Raw genomic sequence first — 8970 nt, 5'->3', positions numbered from 1 at the left:
CCGATCCCCTAATTCTACGTGTCGGTTCGTGACACCCGATCCCCTAATTCTACGTGTCGGTTCGTGACACCCGATCCCCTAATTCTACGTGTCGTTCGTGACACCCGATCCCCCTAATACTACGTGTCGGTTCGTGACACCCGATCCCCTAATCTCACTACATTCGTTCATCAAGCCTTCTTTTATACCAAGGCATCATCATTAACAAAGTAGATTAGGGTTTTTCAAGATTTAGGATTCAATAGCTTCATCATGCTTATTTTATCACAATTATATAATCACATTCATGCAAGCATACAATTAAGCATATAGAAGGGTTTACAATACTACCCAATACATATCATTCGCTATTAAGAGTTTACTACGAATAGCATAAACCATAACCTACCTCCACCGAAGATTCGTGATCAAGCAAGCAAATTCCCCAAAGCTTTGTTCCTCTTCGTTCGTCTCTCTCTTGATCGTTTTCTTTCCCTCTCCTTGTTCTTTCTATTTTTCTTATTCAAACCCTCTTTCTTTTACCCTAATTAGCATATAATTAAGTATAAAAGATGAGGAATTAACCCACTAATTAACTCAAGGTTATCTCTTTTAACCCCCAAGTAATTAAACTATTAACATTAACCCACTAACTTTATAATTAAAGCAGGAATAGTCCAAAACGTCCCTTAAATTACTTAACAGAAATACGACCCAGCCTGGGATTACGCAGCTTGTGACGGCCCGTCGTGCCTGCGACGGTCCGTCCTGCTGCTTCCGTCACAGAGTTCAGAGACTAATTTCTGTGGAAAATGTGTGACGGTCCGTCGTGCCCACGACGGTCCGTCCTGCCATTCCGTCATGAAGTTCAGAGAGTCGATTTCAGTATCCAAATTTCAGAATTCTAAGTGTTTTGGAACGAGACCCCCTCGACGGTCCGTCGTGCCCATGACGGTCCGTCGTGGGATCCGTCGACTCAGCCAGTTTTTCCAGAAATAAAATTTGTTGCTCAAAACGACTAAACAGGTCGTTACAGTAATTCTAAATTAATGTTATGTCAAATGTATCAAAATGCTCTTTAATCTGTGGTCTTAAACATGTCACGTGGAAAGTTAAAGTTAAAGTGTTATCAAAAAAGGAAAGAGATCATTCTTTTTTTATCAAACTAAAAAAAAAAATTAAGGACATTCTTTTTGAAACGGAAAGAGTATTACACGTTCTGCATTTAAAGAAACCGTATATACATATCACAAGAAGAAAAAACAGTAGTACACGGCTGGAACTTGGAACATGTTTACATTACATTATATTTTTACTAAGCATATTAATTAATTAATTTAATTAATGAAAAAAAAGCAAAAAAAAAAATGATATTTATAAAAAATAACTACGTAAATGGAAAACTATCTTGTCAAGGGCATGATTTTTTTCGACATTAATAACAAATTAATGTCGAAAATTGCTTATGTGATAATTTGTCTACATTATTCAATGTATGGTTATTAATAATTAATCTTTTATTTTCTCCAAGAATAAAAAATAAATATTTTATGACTAGATCATTAAAATAGTTAATTTCATTTATCAAAGTAAACCAATAGAATTTGACTTTATTTCAAAATTGAAAACGGAAAATAATTTAAAAGATATAAATTTATAATTTAATATTAATTTTGACTACCATTATCTCATTAAAAAAAATGGTAACACAATCTTTGGTTCTCACCATAAATGCATAAGAGGCCTTTATAATTGCTTTTCTTTTTACAACACCTTTTTGAGATGTCCTTATTTTTGCTTATTGAGACCTCTTTTTTGGCAAATTATTTTTATTAATGAATTATTTGTTATAATTCTATCTAAATCTTGATTAATTATATGAACAGTCAAGATATAATCACCGATAAAAATACACTAAAGTAAGCCAATAGAGTTTGACTTTATTTCAAATTGATAGAAAAGGAAAATAATTTGAAAGATATCAACTTAAATTTTAATATTAATTTGCTTTACCATTATCTTATTAAAAATAATGGTAACACAATCTTCTTGATTTTAATTGTAAATGCAAAAGAGGCATGATTTGATGAATACTTCATTCTATAAGAATGGCTCTTCACACCACACTTAACATAAAAGATAAGAAAAAAGAAGAAGATGAAACTCATGAGAACATTGATAGTGATTTTTTTCGTGTCTCTCGTTTTTGTGGCTCATTCATATGGAGATTTGATAGACGATATTTGTAAAAAGACAATTGATGATAAACTATGCGTCGATTCTCTTAGAGCGGATCCTAGAAGTTCTTCTGCCGATAAGAAAGGCTTGGCACATATCATGTTACAATTATCTTTAGCCAAAGCTAATGGAATTTATAATCAATATCTAGTTTTAACGAAGCAACCAATGGAACCAATTCTCAAGCAATGTATTCAGATTTGTCGAGACAATTACTATATAACAGTGACTGAACTTATAAGTTCAATTAAATATTTAGACGAAAACGATTTTTTTAATGCAAAAAGTGATGCAGCGGCTGCCGTATCTTGTACAGTCACATGTGAAGAGTCTTTTACTGAATGGCATCCAATTCGAAAGGACCCATTAAAAAAAGAAAATGACGCTTTTTTTCATTTTAATGTTATGTTATCGAGTTTGTTAAACCTTCTATAAACTCATCTATTAAACAATGAATTGCGGTACTTAAACAAACTTTTCTTTTCATGGTGTTCTTATTATTGTTTATTGAGGCCTTTTCTTTTTTGTAAATTCATTTATTAATCAATTATTTATTAGTAAATTCTATCTACATCTTGATTAATTTTTTAAATAGTTATCACCTTTCACCACCAACACTTATTACGTAATTTTGTTCATTAAATTTAGGATAATTAAATGAAAAGAAATCAGTTAATATTTTTATCTATATTAAAATTTAAATTTGATACATCATAATTAAAAATCTACTTCAATTAATCATTAGACCGAGTATAAGAACTAGAGACTTAAAATTTTGCTATTGTAAATTTATCAATTAAAATTTAAGAGACAAGCCTTGTTACTTTTTTTATAATTAGAAAGGCCCATATGTTTAAATATGAAAGCCCTCTTCTATGAGTTAATTGGAAAAATAAAGTTAATGAGGGGAGTAGATTAATAAAAGCGTAAATTAGGTATATAGCATTTTCTATAATAATAATATTAAGATATAGCATTAGAGTTTGTATTTCAATATATAATATTCAATATCTCAAGCTATAGCATATTATTAAAAAAATATAACGTTAATTTTAAATAATTAAAAAAATTATTTAAAAAAATTGAAGAGAAAAAAACGGACAAAAATATAAATGGAAAATGGCTATTAATTGGTGTTAATTTATTAGCACGTTTTAAGGAAATTTAAAAAATATTCAAATTAGTTAGTTGTCTTAAATCTCTCAAATTAGTTTAAATGAGATTAAATTTTGATTTAATTCCTTAAAAAGCTCTAACAAATTGACATCAACGTACAAGTTGTTTTCCCCCCCAAATTTCACGATTCTTTCAGATTTGCGGCAGATATCAGTTCCATTTTTTTTAGTAATTGAAGAAATTTTGCCGTTGGAAAAAAATTGATTTGCTGTGATGGAGAACATTGTGTCGATATTAATTAAACATGGTGGAAGGTGGAATTCATCAGTTGGTTTTAATTATGATTTGTTGATTTAACATGGAGAACATTGTGTCGATTTTTTTGGTTATTTTAAGATATGAAATATATATTATAACTTTTTTTTTTTGATGAAACAGTGACTTGGTATATAGCAAACTAATAACCTAAAATAAATGGAGTAGCTACTGTTTGATTTAATTGTACCCTATAGCAAACGTTTGCCAAAGTTTACCAGTCGTCTCTCTCCCAAAAATCTCGCTCGCCACTCTCCCATTCTCGCCCCACTCTCCCTCTGTTCGCCTCTCTCGATTTATACAACAGAAGTGTATAAATTATTTTTCTGTTTTGTATAAAGCGAGAGAAAATTGTATATACACATGCAAAAACATATATTTTCGTGCTATACACTTAATTATTCAATTTACAAACATTTTACTTCAATTCAATTGTATACAAATGCAAATTTTATACAAATATTGCAGCAAAAAAGGCCAGCGAATTATACAATTACGAATTATACAATTGCAGTGAAATACAATTTTCTCTCGCTTTATACAACAGAAGTGTATAAATTGTGTCTGTTTTTGTATAAAGCAAGAGAAAAACATATATTTTCTTCCTATACACTTGTAAGTATACAATATACAAACATTTTACTTCGATTCAATTGTATGCAAAGCAAATTTTATACACATATTGCAGCGAAATAGGCCAGCGATTTATACAATTGCGCATTGTACAATTGCAGTGAAATAGGCCAGCGAATTATACAATTGCAGTGAAATAGGCCAGCGAATTATACAATTGCAGTGAAATAGGCCAGCGAATTATACAATTGCAGTGAAATAGGCCAGCGAATTATACAATTGCAGTGAAATAGGCCAGCGAATTATACAATTGCAGTGAAATAGGCCAGCGAATTATACAATTGCAGTGAAATAGGCCAGCGAATTATACAATTGCAGTGAAATAGGCCAGCGAATTATACAATTGCAGTGAAATAGGCCAGCGAATTATACAATTGCAGTGAAATAGGCCAGCGAATTATACAATTGCAGTGAAATAGGCCAGCGAATTATACAATTGCAGTGAAATAGGCCAGCGAATTATACAATTGCAGTGAAATAGGCCAGCGAATTATACAATTGCAGTGAAATAGGCCAGCGAATTATACAATTGCAGTGAAATAGGCCAGCGAATTATACAATTGCAGTGAAATAGGCCAGCGAATTATACAATTGCAGTGAAATAGGCCAGCGAATTATACAATTGCAGTGAAATAGGCCAGCGAATTATACAATTGCAGTGAAATAGGCCAGCGAATTATACAATTGCAGTGAAATAGGCCAGCGAATTATACAATTGCAGTGAAATAGGCCAGCGAATTATACAATTGCAGTGAAATAGGCCAGCGAATTATACAATTGCAGTGAAATAGGCCAGCGAATTATACAATTGCAGTGAAATAGGCCAGCGAATTATACAATTGCAGTGAAATAGGCCAGCGAATTATACAATTGCAGTGAAATAGGCCAGCGAATTATACAATTGCAGTGAAATAGGCCAGCGAATTATACAATTGCAGTGAAATAGGCCAGCGAATTATACAATTGCAGTGAAATAGGCCAGCGAATTATACAATTGCAGTGAAATAGGCCAGCGAATTATACAATTGCAGTGAAATAGGCCAGCGAATTATACAATTGCAGTGAAATAGGCCAGCGAATTATACAATTGCAGTGAAATAGGCCAGCGAATTATACAATTGCAGTGAAATAGGCCAGCGAATTATACAATTGCAGTGAAATAGGCCAGCGAATTATACAATTGCAGTGAAATAGGCCAGCGAATTATACAATTGCAGTGAAATAGGCCAGCGAATTATACAATTGCAGTGAAATAGGCCAGCGAATTATACAATTGCAGTGAAATAGGCCAGCGAATTATACAATTGCAGTGAAATAGGCCAGCGAATTATACAATTGCAGTGAAATAGGCCAGCGAATTATACAATTGCAGTGAAATAGGCCAGCGAATTATACAATTGCAGTGAAATAGGCCAGCGAATTATACAATTGCAGTGAAATAGGCCAGCGAATTATACAATTGCAGTGAAATAGGCCAGCGAATTATACAATTGCAGTGAAATAGGCCAGCGAATTATACAATTGCAGTGAAATAGGCCAGCGAATTATACAATTGCAGTGAAATAGGCCAGCGAATTATACAATTGCAGTGAAATAGGCCAGCGAATTATACAATTGCAGTGAAATAGGCCAGCGAATTATACAATTGCAGTGAAATAGGCCAGCGAATTATACAATTGCAGTGAAATAGGCCAGCGAATTATACAATTGCAGTGAAATAGGCCAGCGAATTATACAATTGCAGTGAAATAGGCCAGCGAATTATACAATTGCAGTGAAATAGGCCAGCGAATTATACAATTGCAGTGAAATAGGCCAGCGAATTATACAATTGCAGTGAAATAGGCCAGCGAATTATACAATTGCAGTGAAATACAATTTTCTCTCGCTTTATACAACAGAAGTGTATAAATTGTGTCTGTTTTTGTATAAAGCAAGAGAAAAACATATATTTTCTTCCTATACACTTGTAAGTATACAATATACAAACATTTTACTTCGATTCAATTGTATGCAAAGCAAATTTTATACACATATTGCAGCGAAATAGGCCAGCGATTTATACAATTGCGCATTGTACAATTGCAGTGAAATAGGCCAGCGAATTATACAATTGCAGCAAAAAAGGCCAGCGAATTATAGAATTTAGACCAGCGAATCATACAATTGTATATCTATAGCGAGACCAACGAATTATACATTTGTATATGTATAGCGAATTATACAGTTATATGTTTGTTATGAGCGCAATTATGCAAATTTTGCAATAGCATACAAATATGAAATTTTTGTTTGCTATATGTGAAAGTTACCCTTAAATATATGTGAAAGCTATATTTGAAATTTTTATTTCCTGTTCAAGGCGAGTGAACTACACACATGATAAGAGCGGTTTGAAAATATTCGTTTGATTCAGTTTAAGGGTTTACTTAGTAAATGATTAAATACAAGGATTCACAATACAAACATATACAAGTATAAGGGTTTATAAGACCATTCCACCCTTTTTTATAGTAATTAAAAAAGGCTCATATGTTAGAATATGTTTATTTATGTTTTTTTGTGAAAAAAAAGCTCTCATCTATGAGTTACTTGGAAAAATAAAATTAATGCAATAACGCAGACAAATTATCAGCAAAGGATGTAGTTGAATAATAATATATCATATTATCTCTAATTATGAATCTAAATTTAAGTCTTAAATATAGAATTATATTTCTTATAAAAAATTGATTTTTTGTTTATCTCAATTCAAATTTATATGGAGAAATTTCAAATATCAAAAATAATATAATGATTTATGTAGCACTTGGTAAAAAAAAATGCTGATTTTACTTTACACCTATTTTTTTTTTGGGAACAAATAGGTTTTGAGCAAGTTTTAAAAAGATTTAATTGAAAAAAGCTTAGCATCATGCTTTGATAAGCTTGATGTCATTGGTTGCAATATTTCAAACTAACAACTAGCAAATTAATAATTGGATTGTGATTGATAAAGACCAATATAAAAATAATTTTTTATTATAAAAAAGACTAAGATAATTAATGTGAATTGACACGTCACCACTATGCTCACTTTTGTAGGGCCTAAAAGTCATAGGTCAACAACGCCCCCCACTTATGTAGGACCTAATGTATTTGTGAGTATCAGACTATATTCTATAGACACCAATAATATATTTAGTATAATTTCATAAATAATTATAAGATCGAAGGAAAGATATATATAAAGACTTCATTCGTATCTTTACAAAGTAAGAAAATTATTGATGTGCTATAACTTTCTTTCTTTGCCATATAGAGACAGATATATATATAAATACACGATTTAAATTTAAAGTTTAAATTCTAAATTTATGTCCTTTTTAACATAATATTAAAGTTGTGTCAACAACACTTCATGCCTATGTCACTTTGACTCTTAAGATTACATTTATTGGTATTGATATTTCTTGGTGTTAGACCAAGTCTAACAATTCTAGACAGTATTACTAGAATTTGAAGAGGAAAATAATAAACAAATTAATTAAAATATTAATCTAAACTATATATTAAAAATTAGTAGTGACATTATATTAACACAAAGCAATAGACTCAAGTCAACCTATGCAGAGACCTAACATGTCAAGTAGTATTATTTCTTCTACATTTTGCAGTAACATTTTTGACTTGGTTAAGTAAGAATTTCCACCAAATATTTCTTTCTTAATTATTAAGATTAAGATTAAACTATTCTAAATTGAAATAAGACTTAAATATGAAGTATGTCCAGTGGAGGTACATTATATATTATTAATAATAATAAATTGATTAAATATCATATAGTATATAGTATTATTGTTTTGTATGGGAAAGTGTAAAAGTTTTATGATGATCAGATGATCAGATGGGGCTAACGCGTTTTGTTGTCTGTATCTAAATAGCATTTAGTGGGACCTTTTACAACCTTTTGTATTTAAAAAATTGAAGAAATTTTACTTTTCAAGAATTTGAATTTTGTGTACGTAATTTAACGTTATTTCATGTGTTTGACAGGTCACAACATATCCTGAATTATATTCATCTAGTTATAGTAGTATTGCTCTAGCAATTTCTTGTCCTTTTTGATTTGATTCGTTATTATGATATATGTTTTTATAGACATGTAAATTGTCATATAACGGATTACGTGTTTTTTATATGTATTGAAAGTCTTTTGTCATAATTAAATCAAACAGTATCGTATATAAAATAATGGTGAGATAGTTGGAAGACGTAGCAAAAGTTAAAATTTGAATAGTATGATAGTTATAGCTACTCATAAAACTTTGTAATTAGTAGAAATTAGTTAGGAGATGTGATGTTCATTAAAGAGTAGTAGTTGTTACTTGTTAGTAGGTAGGCAAGTGAGTATGTTATCCATCTATCTTGCAACCAAAAGACTATTTTTACATGGGAATAATTAATTAGGTAATAGTATACGTAACTTGATTTAACATACCTACAAATGAATGTGGTTAAATTCGAGCGTTACAAGTGGTACAATTGATATTTGACAAGTGAAAGTATCAACTTAAGTTGGTATCGATGTACTTATGAAATTACAAGTGGTACAATTGATATTTGACAAGTGGAAGTATTGACCTATGTTGGTATCGATGAACTTATTAAGTCTCAGGATCAATTATGAAATTACAAGTGGTACAATCG

Source organism: Solanum pennellii, chromosome 10 (genome assembly GCF_001406875.1).
Source record: "Solanum pennellii chromosome 10, SPENNV200".
Lineage (NCBI taxonomy): Eukaryota > Viridiplantae > Streptophyta > Magnoliopsida > Solanales > Solanaceae > Solanum > Solanum pennellii.
Note: the sequence above shows the minus strand (reverse complement) of the source record.